This window comes from Nyctibius grandis, chromosome 11 (assembly GCF_013368605.1).
Source record: "Nyctibius grandis isolate bNycGra1 chromosome 11, bNycGra1.pri, whole genome shotgun sequence".
Classification (NCBI taxonomy): domain Eukaryota; kingdom Metazoa; phylum Chordata; class Aves; order Nyctibiiformes; family Nyctibiidae; genus Nyctibius; species Nyctibius grandis.
The window spans coordinates 22,775,368-22,795,571 of NC_090668.1; the positions used below are offsets into that span (position 1 = coordinate 22,775,368).

The window sequence follows — 20,204 nt, forward strand, 5'->3', positions numbered from 1 at the left end:
GGAATAAGATCAATGCAGTATGTAACTACACCTACTTGAGAGTATTTCCATCGACTGTAACAGTCTTTACATCAGATCTAACAGAATGACACCAAGGATCAAATTCATCACATCTATATTTAGATGTTGTGAATGCTACATCTAAGGTAGTTGGCAAGACTAAAATAAGCACTCCTAGAATGCTATTAATCTCATTCCTTTAAACATCTATTTTTGGATGAGATTAATCACACCTTAGAAGTGCCTTTTTCTCTCAGAAGACTAGAACAGGAGTCCTCATGACTTGTTCAAGCTGTAGAAGTCCACCAGAAGAGGAATCCCACCCCAAACAGAAAGGATCCCATCCCTGGAGTTAAGGACTGCCACGGTAAGGGGGCACAGATGACAGCAGGGAGAAAGAGAATGAAGGTAAGACTTGTGATACTTGATATTGTTATTAATGCAATCGCTTACAGGTTACTGATGAACAGCACTCAAATAATACTTGCTTAGGTTTCTGAGCAGAGTCTATCTAGAATACCACCCAAATCATCAAAGATTCAAGAATGGTAGCTAATTAGACCCAATATCAGACATTGCATAAGCATGCCATATTTTTCTGTTCTAGTGACTATCAGACAAAAAACGGGTAGACTTTATGATGCAAAAGCAAATATTTAGTTAAATATAGCTAGTTCAGCAATATAACTTAAGTCCGGATTTTGAGAGCACAGAAAGTGCTCTCCAGAGGTGACTTGCACATAAACAGCTGGAAAAATTACAAAGAAAATTACTAACTTGACTGTGTTTAAAAGTGATGTTTAACAACTTCTGTCTACACATAGAGTTTTATGTTCTCAATCAAGCCTTCAGCGAGGCAGAGAAGCCTGTGAAATGCTTTCATCCCAGACTTTCTGTTATTGAACACAGCATACTCACAAGTCAGTCCTGTTTTTCAGTATCCACCTGCATGACAGGAATTTTGCCCTGGGTTTGAACCGCTCCTCATCTTTGTCCAAGCTCTGTATAAGTGAATAATGATCCCTGTATCAAAGATGCAGTTTGCAGATGAAAGTTTGGCTTTAGATACACCTGGGCGATCTCTTTTTATTTATTGCCGTGGCCAGTGAGGGCAACAGAGGAGCTGTGCAAACTCCTTAGTGGCACAAGCTCAGAAGTGAAGGAAATGGAAACTCCTATTGAGTTTCAGCGTCCTCTCTCTTTGCAAGAAGAGCCGTACCACTGGAAGAGCTCTGGTCTACAGCTGCGCAAATAAAAACCAGGAGTCCTCTCTCCCTCCCTTGCTAAACGTGCTGCCAGAGCTGAGTCCCAACTCATCAGGCCTGGGAACTGCCTCTTCCCAGGGCCTCCCAACACGGACATCTCCTCTTTACTCTGGCAAGGACAAAAAGTATCCAGCTCAACAAAAACTATCGGTCACCCCAGACTTACTTCTTCCTGGTGTGTTTTCTTCTGTCGTTTTCCCCAGACCTGTTGAGTAATATTTGACCTGAGGTGAGACTGCTGTAAACAGGCAATCCTCTTCCTTCACACAGGCTATGGAGGGTCCATATGTCTCTCCTCTACTCTTCCTCCTCTACAGTGTCCTTTTTTATTATTTTTATTGTTCCTGACCTTTCTGCTGTAAAAGCCTGCACTTCTGCCCCCCTGTCTCCAAAACACTCAAACAGTAACTTCTGTTAAATTAACCAGCAAGCTGGCTTTAAGACTTAAATATCTAAGCACAGAGTCCACCTGCTGAGGAGATCCCACTGTTCTCAACCTGCTCTGTGCAGACAAGCCTACAGAGGCATTAAGCCTCAGAAGGCCCTTTGTAACCATTCATCTCCTGCTGGGAACTGGCTTTTTATATATTCACAACACAATGTTGCTGCCTTGCTCGTGCTCTGGCACCTTGTGCACAGAGCCAGGCTTCCATGGAGATGAGCAAGTCCTCATGTGCTGTTGCAGTCCAGCCTCAGCCACAAAGCTTGGGCCCTCTCCTGTCAGGCACATCCAGAGGCACACACACTTTTCTTGAGCTCAGGGAAGAGCTCATCTTTCATAGGGCTGGACAGTTGGTTTTACTGGAATAGGATTGAGACAACAGAATTGGATTGGTTTAGCTATCCTGTCATCTATAGGTTCCCCTACCTGAATGGGAAGAAAGATTTATTGCATCTCCTTCATCTGAGCTCCTGCAGGTAGCCATCAGGCTTTCTAGCACACTGTGGTTTCATAGCACAGGTTCGCCACGCTGTGTTAGTGTCAGTCCCAGATGCGCACACACACGTGCATGTTTGCTCTTTGGAAAGGAGCGGTGAGGTTCCTGCCAAGCTGGATTTAATCCATTAGCACAAGATGCTCCATGTTCACGTAGTTGGCCTTCTAGCACCAGATACAAACAACAGGCACTCAGGCATGGCAGCACCAGTCTCACCTTCATTAAAGCCACCTAAAATTACTGAGCGAGTTTTTCTTCAATTGCACCATTCTTTCTGCACAGGGTTCATCTCTCCATCCAGGAAGTTTCCCACACAGACATAAACCTCATTTGTCTCTTGGGGTTCTCCTTTAAGTACAACACATGTCTCTACCCAGATGAAGCTGTGGTTGGGGTATTGTCTCTCCTCTCAGTACACATGATAACACAAATTTACATCCAGTCAGAATAAGCTGGGTCAGTTTGTCTATGGTCAGCCAGTTTGTCACGCTTTTGTTTTATCATGATATTTTTTAACAGATTTTTCTATTTTTTTAATTTAAGACATAAAGACAATTCATTCAGAAAACTATTAACCTAATAGATGCCAGAGCACCTTTTCAGATATGGCAGCAAAACCCTTGACCTGTGTGTTGTGCCTTTAGATGGAAATGCATAAAAAGAAAGTTTCCTGTAACAGCTTTTCTCGTGGCCCAGCCAGAACGCATTTGCGGAGTGAGTTGCCCTGTTACCGTATTACTTACACAGCCTGAGTGTCCCCGTAAAAGTACTGCATGTTCCAGGCAATGACTTTTTTATGCACTCTGGTATTCTGAAATGCCTCCGTGTGTCCTTCTCCCTTTCCACATGCTCCGAATATATCTGCACTTTAATAGATTTTGTCATATGCTGCCTGAAGTGCTAAGCTCGCTCAGTCGCAGGTTACCAGACCCCTTCCTCAATGAGTACTTCTGTATTGATACCAGAAATGCAGGCAGGCCCACCGGCACTGAGCCACTGCACCGCCAAACAGCTTCGCAGGATTTTTACCCAAGGCCAGAAACGCTACGTGAAACACAAAATAGGTCCTCCTGGGCATGGAGAAAGATGCTGCTGGTGAAAGATCTCCCCTGCCTCCCCCTCTGGCTCTCCACAGCTCCTGCAATCACATCACGTGTCTGGCAGAAAACCCTCGGCACAGCCCCCGGAAAGGCAGAGTGAGCGAGAGGAGAGTACGAGGGAGGATTTAGCAAAATAAATGCAATAGAAGCTTGTACAGACCGTTCCTCACAGAGTTTCTTTCAGGGACATTAAACACATAAATAGGGGAGATATATAGATATATATATACACGCACATATATATAACACTCACATACACGCACACTGACCTCAACCCCTGAAGTAACTGAGGGTGAAGAACCATTCCTCGTTACACCCCTACCTATCACAGCCTCCAACAGCAGAATTAGCCGTGTTGCAGAGATACGTTCACCAATACAAGACAAAGTAAAATCCCACTGTAAACCAGTCTGTGATAGTGGCCCTGGCTCCAAAGGGACACCCCTGTGGCTGGAAGTTCAGGCTCACCACGAAGAGCCACCCCCTTACTGGAGAACCACCGAGACCTCCCCTGGTCTCCCTGTGGCCACAGCATCTCCAGTCCTGGGCACTATGGGAAGGGGCTCTATCTGCTCTGAAATACAGGCCCCACTGCATAAACTTTAAAAAATTGCAGTTTTACCACAACAACAAATTCTCAGCCCTCTACAGAAGGTCACACTCCCCCTGCCAGCAGCTAAGGGCACCCAGCATGGACCCCGGGCCTGAGGTGGCTGCCCAGACCCATGATGTGCTGAGGAAACAGCCTTTCCTGGCTCTTCTTTTTCTGTGACCTCTGATCCCAGATGATACTTCAGACACAAAGATCCTAACCTCACTTTAAATAGCAAAAGCACCTAAGCGTGCAATAAAACAACACGGGAACTCACGCCTCAGACTTTGGATGACGAACCCTTCCTTCTTGTGGATACGCTACTAGTGGTTTTCTTCTATTATTCATTCATACATTCACATTGTAGCATTGATTTTAATTCATGGGTACATTTATTAGAGTGGGCTTAAAAATAGATAATATTTCTAACATATTTTTAGCACTAAAGAATTTAAGAGAGAGGGAGAAAAAATGTTGGTGAAGAAAAATAACATCGCTCTTCAATGAGCTATAGACCCAGTCAGAACATGCTTGAAATCTGAAATTTTCATAGATTCTTTTCCCCTTCAGTATTTCATGAAGAAAAGCTGCCATTTGTCAACCATTACCAAATACATAAAGTAGGGTTTGGATTAGAATCCAGCTGTAACCAAAAAGCCCTTTATCTTCATCAACATCACCCCTACAACGGTGCTTTTGCAAGTAAGACATGGAAGACATGTAAACATCCACTGTTTTCACTGTCTCTGCAAATCCCTCCTTTTCTCTTTTTTTGCTATCAAAGCCTTGATTTTAATTCCAAAGCACAGAATTCAACACATACAAATTCAATACTATATCGAAAAGCAGAGTTTGTTCCTACTGGGCCAGATCCTCTACTGATACAAATCAATACAGATCTCTTTAGCCTAAGTGCATTTACATTGTGAATCCAGCCCCTGGGATCCCTGAGCTCACATACAGAAAAAGTCTGCTTTTAATTAAAAAAAAAATAAAAGGCTTTGCAAATGTGGGCTTAGAGAGGGATGAGGCCCCTCTGCAGGTTTATTCTGTTTTATTTGTATTTTCACAGCTGGAAATTCATGGCCAAACCAAGAACCTGGATGGCCGTTGCCTTGGTTGAAACATTCTCATGATAATTTCAGTTTTGGCAGCACCCATCTTCTGGGAAGCTTGTCCCAGCTTCACCAAACTCTTTGCCTTTGAGATAGGAAAGGTAACAAAGTTTAAACCCCGTTATTTTGATATGTACAAGCCAGAACTGAACTACAACTGTTTTGTTTGGCAATTTCCTTTAATTTTATGTTAAATGATTCAAACCATCCTTAAAAGCAAAGCATTTACAGAACAAAACAGTTGTTTTGGAGAGAAATAAAACATTTATTTTGACATAAAAGAGTCAGCTCCTTCCCTTTCACTGTTTGATTTCCTAACTTTTCTTTATTTTGCTTCAAAAAAACCATACTTATTTTAATTTTTTTGCACTGCCAGAGAACAAAAATAATCAATTATTCACGCTGCTCTAGATAAACCATGCATAAATCATGAATAAAAACATACATTAATTCCCTCTGCTCTAAACTACTATTCGGTGAAAAGTAAAACATAACAGGAGTCTAAACTTATCCTCTGCCTCTCTTTGTCTTGTTTTTCACTTAAGATTCAACTGTAACAGCTTGGATCTTGGGACAACCTTTGAGCAGCTACACTCCTTCCATGTTGTTATACTACCATCTACTGATAAAAGGATGCTACTTCTCTGGGATCTTATCGCCTGTCTTCGTCACCTTGGTGCAACAAGCAATATTTCAACTCAATCAGAGCTCAAAAATGAGCATTAACTGCTACTTCAGGCGTTATCACCTGAACGCTCTTTTCTGCAATACAAACATATTCAGAGTAATCAGCAGCACTCCAGACCCCTTGCAGAAAATAAGGTATTGGGGGATTTATATTTGTTACTTCCTTTGTTTCTTTCGAGGGAAAAAATCTAAGGGATGGGAAATGATCCTCAAAAGCCTTTTGTCAACTTGAAGGAAGGAGGCTGGGTTGGTCTTTTACTAAAGCGAGGCAACATTAAATTGCTAGTTTAAAGAAGCTTAAAAATACACTACATTTCAAAACAAAACAATAACAAGTTTAGTCCTATAAAATATTAATTGTTCCCCATTATTAACAGCAGGAAAGGCAGTAGCTTGGCTTTTTGCAGTGTTCCCATACCTCTCTAGGGGGTTCTCAGCGCTTCCAGCGAGCTGTCCCCGGTCAGCAGCCAGGAAAAAAAAAACTCACTTGGGATTACTATTCTGTTTGACTAAGGAATGGAGAACAGAGAGAAGAGCTGAGGACTCTTTGCAAGGTCTCCAGATGGAAGAATTGGAAGTGCCAGCTAATTTCATGTCCTTTGCCCTTCTCAGATATACCCAAAATAGAAAGAGTGGCAGGCACCTTTTATTTTAATCAGTGCACTACTGTGATTTGGGGCTAATTAGATGTTAGTAATTAAGAAAAGGCTGCTGTGACGGATGTTTTTACAGGTTGCATTGTTGATTCAAGAAATAAGACTGTTCACCTTTAAGTATTGTCAGTCACATTACTTTAGCAGGGAAGAATTAAATGTCAATTTTATCTTGCTTCATCACTGCTCTTTAATCAATGTCGATGCATCACTCCGCCCTATCATTCCTCCATCAAACACTGACCTGGAAATCTGACACTGAGCTTTCCAACACCAGCTCAGCTAATTAAGAACTTTGTTATTCCACCTTCCATCTTTTAAAGAAAAGTAAGAAAAGTGCCAAAGAGACTTTTGCTTTCATGTGGAAAAGCATCAGCAGGGGGTTAATAATAATTATTAAAATGACTGACAGCTCGGGCTGTGCTGTGATTCGGCCCAGCCCTGTATTCCTGTAGGCACGGAAAGGTAAAAGCTAAGAAACGTCAGGCCCTGAATTACTACAGTGAATAAATGGGATCTTAGGAAAGAAAACAGCTTCTACCCTCAGACCACAGGAACAAACCAAGATCATCTTGTAACCTAGAAAGGTGCTGATATTTATCTTTGCATCTGACCCTTTCAGCATGGTAGCCATGTCCTCATGAAATCACTGGGTGTGCTAAAGATCAGCAGAAGGAGCCCTCAGAGCCTTTCCAAAGCAGTCACCCATGGACAGTGTTGGCCACCACCAAGGAATACAAAGCAGGGCTAAGCTATATCCAGATGGCTTTACCAGATTTTCCTGCACACAAACAGAGGAGACTCTTTAATGCTTGCACTGCCACAAATTCTGGGAGTCCTAAGCACAGATTAAGATCCCAGTAGTCTGGGGGCTGCCTAAAATGACAGCCCCAGTCCCACAGATCTCCCAGCCTGAGCATCATACACCATGTGGAAGCAACCTGCACATGACAGTGCATGAAAAAATGGGGGAAAAAAGTAAAAGCAATGAAGAAGAATTGACCAGTACTGTGTCACTGCTCCCCTGTCTCCAACAGGCTTTTAGTGGGAAAGCAAGAGAGGAAGCATAGTTTAAATATTAAAAAAATAGATACATTTAAAGATATTCACTATCTTTCCCCAAGTCCATGGGGAACTGATAAGGCCAGATGCTGCAAAAGTGTTTGCTGGAAAACTTCTCTGGTAAAGAATCAATTAGTTGTGGCCTGTCAGAAGTGGGCATAGATTTGTCAATACTGAGTAGGAGTGATAAGCAGGATGGATATGGGCTGTGAAGGCTCTTCAATACAGAGACGGTCAGGACTAGCAATGAGAACTCGAGAGGCAGAAGCAGGTCAGAGCTGCTTGGACATGGAATGCAGCAGCAAGGTAAATCTGGGCAAGAAATTTGTTTTTGCTGTGCTTCTGGAAGAGAAATATTAGGTGCATTTTCTAAATGTAAGCAAGAACAACCAAGGCATATATTTGACTGATATCAGTGTCTTCTTATTCAACTGCAAACAGTATCAGGAGGTTCAAATTGGGTTCCTCAGAGGTGGGGGAATAAAAGCACAAGCACTTGGCACAAACTAATGCTTATATTATCTCACCCAAAAGACCTGTAGACCTAACAATTCAAGCAGACTCTGAAGGCCTTCACAGGATTACTCATGTGAGAAAGACTGGTTTTTATGCATAAGAATGAAGAATAAGAACTCCAAATATATTTTAAGGGCCAGATTTCCAGTGAAAGGTGGAGAAAAGATGCAAGTGGAACTCTTTATCTCCTTTTTCAGAGACAGCATTTTCTTTGAGAATTTTTTTTTCAGGGAAAAAAACCTTCTGTTGACTAAACCATGCTTCCTAGAGTGTTCATCACCCATCTCAAAGTCCCCTCCTAGCTCCAAAGCAGGTTTGTGCAGCCACTCCATCCTGACCCAGCCCTCATCCTATGACTCTGATTCAAGCAGGACTCCAGGCAATTCTAGCTCTGGAGGCCCTCAGTTCCCAAAACCGAATCCTAACCCACAGCAGGGCACGGTGAGCCCCTTCTCAGCTCTATTTAAAATCTACTGAATTACAACCCACCTGCAGGGCAGTTCAGATTCCCCAAGTTTTGAACCTTTTAATTTTTTTCAGTCCATGAGTGGGACATCTCAAGGATAAAATGCTAAACGGAGGCACTGGGAGTGTACGTTCAAGTCTTGGCACTGCCACACACACCTTCTGAGACTGATGGTAAATAGCTTAATCTCTCAGTACCTCAGCCTCTCATCTGGCAAATGAAAGTTCCTTAATGTATAGATTTTGTGATGATCAATTCTTTATTATCTGGGAAAAGCAGCATTAGAGTATCTACAAAGGGACCTCGGTAATACTGTTGTGACTTCAGTACCACCTTATGGATCGCACTTTTCCTGAAGCACAGTGACCTTGATTCTGCAAACTGTGTAAGCATATACTTAAACTTTAGCTGATTTTACAATGGCTTGCAGAATCAGAGCTGATACATCCATCACAGATATATCCAAACACACAGCTGACAAAATAAATATCTTCTTAGTGTTCATATGATCATCCAGTGTTTTGGGGCCATCTCATAAAGGCGCTTATGTGCAACAATGCCTAAGCAAAATGGGTTGATTTAAGAGGGCTGAGGGAACACTTAGCTGAGAATTTCCTGGCTTCACTTAGTTGCAGTCGGAGCATTAAGATTATATTTCAGTGTCAGTATATTGTTTTTATTTGCTTTATTAAATTTGCTTTAACTTGCATTGACATTTTCTTTCCCTTGTTACTCAATCTCTCGGCTGTAAAGATTCCGTTTGCTGAATTGTTTTGCCATTCGTATCAAAAATAAATGTTAATGCAATAGGAATTCTTAAGGTTTTTTTTCACTAAGAAGTGAAATCAAGCCCCAGATGCTGCTGCTTGACTTCCAGTCTCAGCCTGGGCAGCCCTGTCAGGAGCTTTTGATTCAAAGGCAGCTGCACCACCGATACACAGAATTTGTTCTTTCAGGTCACGCAGTTACTGCAGTTGGGCAAAACTGGCTGCCACCGAAGTCCTGTTCAAATTCACCACCCCCTCTCTTGCAGATGGAGCAGGAGTACAGTTAGCAACAGCACTGCTGTTACTGATTGCAACTATGAACAAGATCACATAGTGCCACGTTTCCTAAAGGTAACTGCAATTTCGGCACATGCAGCATTGCACCTGTAAGTATTTCGGGGGGCTAAGTGGCAGTGTGATGGGATTCGCTTACTGGAAGTTCACTTGGAAAAATCAATGCACATATGTGTCATATACTGCTGTACGGTGGTACATCTCTGCTTTATATATGAGACAGAGTTTGGTTCTGCAAAAAACATTATTTTCAGTTTTTCAAAGACAAAGGCAGTTAAAGTTTGAGATTTGATTGTAAACAAATGTCCAAAGAAGAGAGAGAAAACGTCTCGATCAAACAGAGCTTTATATCAAGCATACAATTGTTCTAAAGTATCTAGACTTTGTATAAATAAGTTAGACCAGCACACTGACCTTAAACATGCTTCTAAGTCACTACATGAGGCTTTGCAGTGTCCCAGGAACTGACCCTGTAACGCAGGAAGGGTTGTAACACAGGGCTATAGCAAGGGCTACTGCGCTTTCTATCAGGGCTCTTTTGCATGCAGGACTCCTCTGGGGTCCAGGACTGCACACAGGTGGGATCTGACATGGGGCAGAGGAGTCACAGCACAGCATAAAAAGCTGCACTGCCACCGGGAGTAAAGAAAAGTAAGTCTTGGCATAACACTGGCTAGCTGGAATCATCTTGTCTGTACAAGAGGAGAGGAGAAATGGGTCTCATGCCCCTGGGTTTACCCAGGTCACCTGCAGGTCTCACCGGGATATTCCCATCCCACATAAATCCTCCTCAGTGGCAGAGGAGTCCAACCATCTGGCAATACCACTGTTCACTCAGTGACCTTATTTTGAAACACCAAGCTCCAAAGACCTATGGAGATATAACTTCTCTCCAGAGAGAGGATCCCAAATGGTCTTTACTTTATATCACAGCCTTCCCGTACATGTGAATAACAAACCACCGATGCAAGCAAAAATGTTCACAGCAAAACTGTCAATATTTCTCTCCTTACTTTGTGCGCAGGGGCTGCTGAACTCCCGGAGAGCTAGTGACCTCCTGCACTATCGATGCTGAAGTGTAACCCAGAGACATATGGGATGAGCAAGGAACAAGCCACAGCTTTCAGGTCTTTGCAGATATTGAGTAAATTGGACCTGTAGCTTTGTTCCCAATGTGGAGAGATTACACGATTTACTTGGCCAGCTGTACAGTTCAGGTGTTCTTCAGTTCAACCCAGTCCCCAATCCACTACCAATAAATCGTGCAGTAATCAGTATTCAAGGCACTACAGTGGGAGAGGCCCAAGCTTTTGAAGACAGAAAGACTGATGAAATTTAACTTCTTATTTTCTATGGATATTTTCTGTTTTCAGGGGAGGGGATAGGGAGAGGGAAGGGATATAATCAAAGCACAGCTAGGATTTCTAATGGCTGCTACAGAATCAACCCCATGAGTGGGCACCAGTGCGATGGCACACCAAACTCCATAAGCATCAAGTGCTTCATCAATGCTGTGTCTTTAACCCACAATGCAAACATTTGATATGCTTCAGGCACAGCATTTCACTGTCACATTTGCCTGGGATCTTGCCCAGATGAGCAAACCACAGCACCAGCCTCTGCTCTTTGCTCTGTGAATGCTGGCGCCAGTCCCAAGGATGCAAAAGTCCTGACACCAGTGTCAGGAAGCCACATGAACAGGTCAAACATCAAGTGATCCTTCTAAAAGAAATCACTGCAGGTGCCTTTCATTCACCTTCTGCTTCCTGAACCTTGAGGGCATGCTTGCTTTATGTTGCTCAGCTTGCTTTCTTAGCTCTAGAAACCTGTGCTTTTTAGAACTAAAACTGCTACTCCAGTTCGTTCTCTTCCTTCCAGCAGCTACAGCTTTAAGAGAAAGACCAAACATTGCGGTGAAATTTCCAAGGTTGGCAGTGATTTGTCTCTGGCCCAAGGCTGTCCCGGCAAGCACCAATCTGCAGGCCATGTCCTCAAGTTGGCTGTGAACAGCTGCCTACACAAGGATCTGCACAGGAGCTACATTTGTGAAAAAAGCAGTTCCTTTTGGCCGGCAGTTGAAGGCATTTGGGTCCTTTATCCTAAAGACAGAGTTTTCTTTTGCAACTCCTGTAAGAGGGTTTATTTATAAAATGCTTTTTGCTAGCAAGGCCTGCCAGGAGGAATTGCTGGTCTTTTTATGTCATGGTCTAAAGTGCTGATCAGATTGTCACAGACCCAAGGCACCAGCCCCTTTGGAAAAGGACTCGTGCCATGACGGATGGCAATAATTACCCACAAATGCTGCAGGTGAGCAGTGTCAAATTTATTAGGAGGGCAAAACTGCCAACACGACTGCTAGGCTACTCCTGCATGTCCCCTGCACTGAAGATCATTTCCAACCCATTAAAGGCTTTTTAAGACCCTGATTCAGACCCAGCATAACCCTGAGTAGCACTAGGCCATTCCCAACACCCGTTGCCCTAGCTCTCCCCTGGGCAGCGCTGGGAGGGCGGCAGCCAAAGAACAGGATTGATTTTACTGCTTGAAGGGAGTGCTGGTACCCCTACTTTGAGCCATCTCTTTATAAAGGCCAGAAAATCCCTCCTGCTCACTGCTGGACTGAGCCCAGTAACTTTTGTGCTGGGCTTTTCAGACCCACACAGCCAAGTGTAGCCTGGCCCGTGGCAGAGCCTGGCTTTGTTTTCCCCTTCAAAAAGTACCAATAGGAAAAAAAAATGCAGTTCTCAAGCAGCCTGAGCAAAGAGGTCCATCTCCTCACCCCACACTTTGTAGAGCACCCCAAAAGAGGACAACCTGGCTCAGGCACCTTTTGCAGCCCGTCCTACAGGGCTGTTAGTGAGTTTGGGCTTGGGGATAGCCTCTAGCTACCAAATTCAATGCAATGTAGACCTACTCAGAGCACCCCAGCACTGTAGCATGGACGTATGGTTCAGACCAAGCCTACAGCCTCTCACATGGTCTACCACAGCGGTCTAGACATTGCAAGTACAACATGCCACTTTTTCTACACTAATAAACCCATAAGGGCAAGGAAGGCTGCAGGAAAAATGAGAACTACCAGAGCAGAACAGCCCCTGAGTTTTTGTTTATCTCAGACTAATTAAAACAAAAAGCCTACCATAACTCAACCTTTAATAATAGGTAACCAGATGTGTCATTGCTTGACCATGCTATATTGCAGCATATATAGAGAGGTTATAAAATTATTTTTCAAAGCAGTGTGCCACAGCTAAGGGTTTCCTAGCACTTTTATAACAAACTGAGCACCTGAAGGAATTTTACCTACCAAGGCTAAAGCAAGAGATTGCTAAACCTAATGCACAGAGTCCTTCAACCCAGGAATGAAAATATTGGCATACAACATCATTGCACAGTACACTATAAGACAGCATTACTATTAATAGGAGATACTTCCTCAAAAGACCATTTTTCTGTTGAATTCTATAAAATGTCCTGAATAAGTAAAACTGCCAAAATGCCAGTGGTGAACAGTTCTTATTTTGAGCACTGAGTTTACTCAGCTCCACCCAAAGCACAAACAAAACCTCAATGTTCACAGAGGTAATAAAATATTATGGTGTGAGCTATTTCCCTGATTGCCAAAAGGACCAGGAACAAAAGTAAAAGGACAGCACTAGAAAAAGTCCTAGGCCTAAATCCAATAAAGCCTGTAGGCTTCTACCACCCCACGGAAATCACTGTTCATTACGTATTTCCAGATGAGGGTACACTGCTTATGTCAGCCAGACAACCCAAGATCTGCACGTTATTAATTTCATCCCACTGTCAATCACTTTCTAATCCACTCAGCTGATATTTCCACCCTGATCTTCAATATCTCTTCTGTTGATTGAATTTTCAAGTGTCCAGCATTGATTGAACTCTCTCCCCATTAAAGCCATCACGGGCATCAAGAGGAGCCACACTGAATGCTCTCGGGACTGACGGGCAAGAATCACCAGAGGCTGCAGCTGGGCTACGTGCCTTCTAGTATGGTCATAGCAGGGACACAGCTGGGGATGAGCCACTCTCTGCAGTGGCCTCGTCTCTGCTCTACAATACTCCTTCTGACCCAGAAAGCAGCACTGCCAGCCAGGCAGATACAAGCACAAAGCTATGGGCAATCGAATGACTCCAGTACTCAAAATGTGAGGTTTTGTGGGTCTGTCCTATGCAGCATGGATGCATGCAAAAAGATCCCTGCAGATAACCTTATTTTTGGCTTGGTGGTTTATTTTAGCAAAGTAAATAAACCAAACGTATACATAGGCTTGGCTTAGAAACAAATAAAAACCCCACAACGAAGCCTTGCACGCAAAAACTGTTCTGACTGTTGTGCCCTGCCCAGAATCTCCTGTTGTTGGAAATACAGGCTTTTCTTTCTGAACCATAATTAACGTTTTTGTAATATTGCCTCAGAGTTCGCCCAGGCCATCTGATGAATCTGACTAATAGGAGAAGATGCTTTTAACCTGTGGGCTGCCAGACAGCTGGGTACCTCCTTGGCCACATATATTTGGCTGTCAGGTTGAAAGGCAGGCAGCAGATTCAGGGTTAAGCACTATTCCTGTCATGATTGCCCTGAACTTGCCCAGTTAAATTGCAACAGCATGGGTCTCCATAATTATCTAATTGTTAGTGTTGTGCCTTTACGTAATTTATGATGTAGCATTACAGCCTGACCTCTGGTTTGAGATGAAGTGCAGTACTGCTGACATCCAAGCTCAAATTAGTAGGTAAGTAAGCACCCAATTAACGATTATGCTACTGAGCTTTCATTTCAATCTGACCACACTGCTACACTAATCAGTTTTCTAAGCCTTTCACCTTCCCCATAACTAATAAGCATTTCTCCTGCTTTTTATGTCTGCAAAAGCCTTGTTATCCTCATAAAAAGCACTCCAAGATTGCTGCTTCCAGTAATTCCTGCATTAAGCCACTGGCCCAGTGGCATATTACCAGCTCTCTAGCCACCCGATCAGTAAAACACAAGGCATACAGCATAGGCAAGTTCATGCTCTACAGCGGGGAAGAGCGGGGATGAAATCCTTGCAGTATAGAGGAGCTGTCTTAGAGCAGTGCAATTTAAATAAGAATCTGGTCCTGCCAAGGATCACATAGTTTCACGGGAGTTTAAGGATGCAGGACAAAGGGGTTGAACATCAAACCATATTTTGCAGCTGATTAAGTTCTGTCATATTAACAAAACAGTGACAAGACCTGGAGCACCAAAGATCTGGAGTTTTAATCTGACATCCATGAATTACCTTTTATTTGCCATGAGCGAGGGGCACTCATGGAGGGGCTTTGCCTACACAGACAACTCAAGCCACATGTGAGACACTGTATCACAGCTTACATCACTGGTAAAAATGCTCCTTGAAATCTGAGTGGCAGAGCTGAAGATCTGTTCCTCTTGGAATGAGATTTCTGATGTTATACAGCCAGAATAAGGAGCCAGGACTTGAAGCCTGGGCAACAACATCTGCAACTCTGCATGACGACTGAAGTCAGTGCTGGAACACAAGCCTACGGAGGGGGGAAATAAACCACTACTTCACTGCAATCCCATCCTCTTCATCCTCTCTTAACATGCCGCTTTCCAGAGTTCCTCTAATCTCTAAAAACTTCTATCTTCAAGGCACTTGCAACTTTTTCTTTGTAACCAGCTATTTAAATCTGATGTCAACAGTACAAGGGACAGCTTTGGAAAATCAGTCGAGTGCTACCACTGGGCCAGAAAAGCACTGCAAAGCTGTGATTAAAATGTAGAAGTGCACAGCAAAACATGATTCCAACCCAACTGCAAGGAACCAGCATGTTTTGGATGGAAACACATGCAGTTAAAAGCACTGAGGCATAAACAGGTGCAGTAAGCAGTGTCAGGAGAAAGTAAAAAAAAAAAAATATGTAATCAGTGTCAGGCTTAACATTTGAATACATCAGGGAATGCAATATAAAAATAATCTTACCCGCACACACAGGAAAAAAAAGAATGGTAGGAAAAGCTGCACATTATAGGAAATTAGTTGTGTGAAATGTGTAGAAAAGCTGATGGAGTCATATAGCTATAGAGACTAATTTCCTGTTCCACCATGGAGACAGCCCTGATCAGCTGGACTTAATATAGCCCTCTCCATGGCAGCTGGGTCAAATAGTGGCCTAAGCACTAGAAAATTGCCTGCCATGTGGATGAGTTTAGTGCACAATAAGCTGTGTGGTAAACAAACATGTTTAGCATGCTCAAAAATAGATAGCACGCTCAAGAGTTTCATGACACATCCAGATAGACGCAGCCAGAGAGCTGCTGCAAATTGGCTGATTCAGGATCACTCATTCATGTGACCCAGTTTTAGAGGCCCACAAGCAATTTTCTGCATGATACCAAAATGTTCTAGTAAGAGCCACATGTGCGAGGAACAAAGTACCATCGCTTCCTCGTCACTCCACATATATATGGCAATCCTAATGGCAATGCTTTCAAAAAAGAAGCACCAATTTAGAAGGCATCGCTGCAAACTCTCCTCAGCTGATAATGCCCCCAAGTCACACCACAGTTTCCAGAAGCTTTTAAAACTTGCTACCTCTTTCTGGATCTTGCTCACATATAATATGGTGCTGATTCGCCAATCCATTTTCTGTTAGCAACTATATCCGCCAACTTACACAATCACCCGTGCGTTTTTTCAGTGGCACTAATGAGTACCCCGGTGGATTAGGAACTGGACTGCCCACTCATCTCTTACAAATTACCACAGATTTAAAGAAGAAAACTATTAAGGAATCTATAAAGACGTAAGCCTGGGTTTTACAGCCACCCTTGCCCCGGCTGAGTCAACAAGAAAGCACTCTACCTGACTAATTGGGAGTCACTCTGCCTTCTGACATCCGTGCCTTCACCTCTTATTCTGAGCTACTCAGAGGAAACTTGGGAATGTTTTAAATTATTGATGAAGATAGGAAACCTATCTCTGAAACGCCTTTGGCAAACTCTTAATATTCTGGGATTTGGCATCGCAAAAGACAATGCCTCTGTCTCACTCATGCTGTTGATGTCTCTCACCCATTTACTCGCACTATAGAATTACAGTTTCTGATTAAGTCCATACAGCATGGAGAGGCAAATGGAAAGTGCATTGTTTATAGCTCTGAAAGCTTATAGGTAACCCATCTTTGGTGCCAGAGTCTGCAAACCCCTCCATTTGCAGAATTTTCATTGATGACGGGAGTCTTCAGAGAAGCCAACCCAAAGCAGTCAGTTGTCATAAACATATTGGATAATTATCTTAATTATTTATAATAGCACCAGTAAGCAAGCCAGCCCTGAACGCACGGGTCCTGCCCTGGACAGCTCACATTTTAATCAGACATGAACACAGTGTGCAAGACGCAAAGCAGAGGTGACATACAGGCTGCCAGGTGAATTTATTAATATTTTAGAGAAGGGTTCATCAGTAGAGTATTAGTGTTTTCAGACCCTGTGACATGAGAGTGTTAAACCTGACCAAGCATCGCAAGGCAGGGAGATATTTTTATCCCCACATATTTAAAGGCAATATATTCAAACATTACAGAAATCTTCTAATTATTTTCTTTCAACTCACATGGTTTCAGATTAACTGCTTTGGCTTAGACTGTGCTAACCGTGTCTTCAAAGTCAGCAAAGCTCAGCGAAATCTCCTTCAGTGCCTTGAGAGAGTCTGGGACCAAGTTACCAAATCCAGAAGGGTTAAGAGACTCTGCTCGTCTTCAGCTTTGGTGGCTCAGGAGAGTATTCCTCACAAATGACACAGAGGTTGATACATAGGTATTAATTACACCATCCTCCCAGAAAAAGCACCAGCTACACTTGTCATTATCAAAAAGGTAAGAAAGCAGCTTGTAACTACTAATGGATGATGTTTCACTGCCACCTTTGAGGAAGGGAAAAGAAAAAGCCCAAGGGGAGAGCAAAAAGCTGTCTGCAGTCAGATGGCAACTTGTCGGTATGCCAGGAATGGGACCGACCTCTCTCAAGTCCCAGACCTGCACCCCTGTTGCCAGACACTGGTTTGCCATTCAGTCAAGGTTCTTGAGGTATCACATGTAAACATAGTCTCCCAAAATCTGCCTAAAGATGTAGTCGGCAATGTGTGTATGTGTACACGCATACATGTATATATTACAAATGCACACACAGAGAGACTGGCCTTTCCTCATAAAAACAATTCTACCTGGATAAGGGCACCTGACCATATTGAGAACAATGACAGAGGTTGAATTTGTCTTTAACCTATGGATTTTGCAAGTGCTGGTTGCCAAAACGTGTTTTTTCAGCTGGTTGCTGTACCAGTCATTTGTTAATCAACCATCTTTTATTATCCATTAGCGTACATTAAGCTAAAAAAAAATGGATTTGGAGCAGGGATCCCATTCTTCTTGTCTTATCTAATTTTCTGTTCTCAGAGGAAGTTTATATTTTTCTGCTTGAAAGGGATAGGATTACTGCAAAAGGGCCTGTCTGCACTGACAGCTCTTGCTTTCTTTTCCTTCTCAACAGCTGGGTTATTATTAGAACTGGCAGAATAATTCATAATGAATAATTTGACACCCCTTTTTCCATACATGTATCACAAGTTGCCCACATTTATTTGTTACTCCAAATTAGTAACCGCAGACTTTCTGCCAATAACTCCCAAAGGGGCATTACTAATACAATATATTCCTTGTCCTCCCAGTAAGGAAATCCTTTCATTAAAGTGGGAAGCATTAATTACCCCTTATTTAAAGGTAATAACTCATCATCTGTGATCATTCCTCAGAGACGGATGCTAGTGTGGTGACCCAAAATACTGCAGAGTCTGAATTCAGCATTGGATGCAGATGAAAATTCACTGAGAACACAAAGAAGAGCAGTTCTAGATTTCTGGGTCACATCCTTGCAGAAAGAAATTTCTGTTGGATTATGGTCTTTTCAGGACTGCTTGTGTCCATAAGAGATCACTTCTGTCTTGTCTAAAAGACTCAGGAGCCGTTGGAGTCTTTAAGCCACTGAATGTGATCAGTGCACTGTGGAGGGTCTGTATTGAAAGGTTAAGTGGGACTTAAGCAGCGAATAAACCTCGTTGTGGTGCCCAGAACAAGGGTGAATATGGTCCTTTGGTAGTATGTTATGTACATTCCCTTTTGTGGCCAGTTAGTTTTCATTTGTAACAGTACGAGTCCAATACAGCTCCAGGGACACATTTCTGCTAAGGTCCTAGGTAAATCAGTACACAACTAGAGAAGAAGACAACCCATGGACACATCCATTGAGCCTCCAACCTTGTATGTGCTCAACAGAAGGACAAACATAAATTTCTTATTTCTCTAAAGGACAGAGCTCGCTCCAACACCATGTTGGTGGCGCATATGGGAAAGAACCAGCCAAGACATTCTCCACCTAGAGCAGGTACATTGCCCTTGACAGCTTAGGACACCCTCAGGTACCTACTGGCATTAACATGCATTGAAACCCCTCACAAAATACCCCAGTAGGCTTGTAAACCAAAGAAAAACACCAGCAAATGTAAAAGAACTGCTGGGTGCAAAACCAAGTCAGCCTATAGCATGTGGGTACAAATACAATAACCAAAGGCCCAGTCTTTGGTTAATCCACTAAGATTTGCCTGGCCCTGACTGTATGAAGGCTTTTAGTTATTTCAAGTTCAACAGGTGAGTTTAAAAAACCTGTTTAACATAAAACATAAGGCTAAAAACCAGAAGTAAGCTAAGCATGCTGGCATTCTCGCACCTTATGCTGAATAATTCATACATAAGGTACTGCAGAAAAGAAACATATGTTTTTGGTCCACAGTGACTTTTTAAGCAGAACATTTAAAAGCCAACCTCAAATGTATATGTCCAGCAAAAACCTTCTTGTGCAGAGTGAAAAGAGATCATTACAACTGCAGTCTGCCTCTATCTTCACCATTTCCCATGGTGATTTAAATTTTCTTATTTGATTTAGCCCTGAAACAAAACAGGAACACTTACAAAATCTCATCTAAAAGATATAGGGTGCTATCCTTGTTCCAGCACAACTGGGCTTACCTCATTTTGACACACTAGTGACAGATGCAAACTTGATGTATTAGCAGATAAAAACTTTTGGGACAGAGACCTCCCTTCCAAAAGTGAGCACCAGCTGAGGTCCAAACTGTCTACAGAGGAGTTGTCATACTACAGTCATCAGTGCATCAATTCTCTCCTTGGTTGTTCTGAATACGGTCTCCTGCCGAGCACCATATGCATGTCTGATAGCTGCCATTAAAAATCATCATTGCACACACCAGTCCCTCCCATACAGTCAGTGGAAAATAAACTCAGAATCCCAGCATGGTAACTGCTGGCAAATGAAGACTTTTAGTACTATACTCAGCCAAAGTACACACCTACTTTACTCTTGGCTAATGCTGCATCCTTTCTGAGACACCTAAACCTACGTGCAAAGTGACAGCATTGCTGCAGTTACATCTTTAATCACAGCAGTGGTTAAAAGCCAAAAGTACGCTAAACATATTGGCATTCTGGCACCTTATGCTGAATAATTCGTACGTAAAGTGCTGCAGAAAAGAAACATATGTTCCTGGTCCATAGTGTCTTTACTGTAAAATATTTAAGAATTAGCCTTGAATGCATACATTCTGTAGCAGCCCACCGCTGTGGTGTCAGAAAGTCTATGTGTACCTGCATATACTTATTCACCGT

General features: G+C 42.8%; 1 long non-coding RNA gene across 3 annotated transcripts; it reads left to right on the top strand.

The window, feature by feature from the left end:
- The first annotated feature begins 231 nt into the window (after positions 1-231).
- Positions 232-18,593, top strand: LOC137668649 (uncharacterized). 3 transcript variants are annotated; one of them, XR_011048969.1, is made up of 4 exons: positions 232-408; positions 5,556-5,832; positions 9,351-9,547; positions 10,480-18,593. It is a non-coding gene; the product is annotated as an uncharacterized lncRNA (long non-coding RNA). The 3 variants fall into 3 exon arrangements; XR_011048968.1 differs by having other exon boundaries at positions 9,351-9,512; XR_011048970.1 differs by having other exon boundaries at positions 9,428-9,512.
- Positions 18,594-20,204: the final 1,611 nt, after the last annotated feature.